This window comes from Antennarius striatus, chromosome 13 (genome assembly GCF_040054535.1).
Source record: "Antennarius striatus isolate MH-2024 chromosome 13, ASM4005453v1, whole genome shotgun sequence".
Classification (NCBI taxonomy): domain Eukaryota; kingdom Metazoa; phylum Chordata; class Actinopteri; order Lophiiformes; family Antennariidae; genus Antennarius; species Antennarius striatus.
The window spans coordinates 21,700,001-21,700,631 of NC_090788.1; the positions used below are offsets into that span (position 1 = coordinate 21,700,001).

Here is a 631-nt window from a genome sequence, read left to right on the forward strand (position 1 = left end):
TTCCAAGATTTCCACTGAAACCAAAGACAAGTTGCACCAAAGTCGCTGAAGCAGTTTAAAGTAGACAATCTGAGTCCTAGAAAGCCTTTATCAAACTGGAATAAGGTGTGTGTGTGTGTGTGTGTGTGTGTGTGTGTGTGTGTCTGCTTTCCTGCCACAGAACAAACACGTGTCCTGGTTTAAATGTGTTGGTTCTGACATGTTATTAATAATCATGTGAAGTCATGGAACTATATGCAAAAAGCACAATACCATGTTAATAAATATATCCACTATCCACTACCTGTGTTTTCTCTCTGTCTGGTTTCCTCACTAACACACACACACACACACACACACACACACACACACACACACACACAGGTGCAGCGCTCCCCTCTCTGGATCACAACAGGAACCTCTAATAAAGACTGAACTTAGTTCCCAGAGGACCGTTGATGGTCTTCTGGGAACTAAGAGAATATATTTAAATAAATAAAAGATGAATGATTTTACTGCAAGACTAAATCAAGCATTGATGTACTAAAAAGTTGACCCCTGTTATGGGGTTAAACTATGAGAACACATAATGAAAACTGCTCCTGCCCCATTGACTCCAGTGGAACAGCCCAATGGGATAAGGTAGGTATAA

At 40.6% G+C, this 631-nt stretch overlaps 1 protein-coding gene across 1 annotated transcript in view; it reads left to right on the top strand.

Annotated features, from left to right (window-relative positions):
• amot (angiomotin) overlaps window positions 1-282 on the top strand; it is a 21,197-nt gene extending 20,915 nt beyond the window's left edge. Inside the window, exon 12 of the mRNA XM_068330944.1 lies at window positions 1-282. This exon is cut by the window's left edge and continues 3,525 nt beyond it. The gene's annotated coding sequence lies outside the window, so the exon portion shown is untranslated.
• Window positions 283-631: the final 349 nt, after the last annotated feature.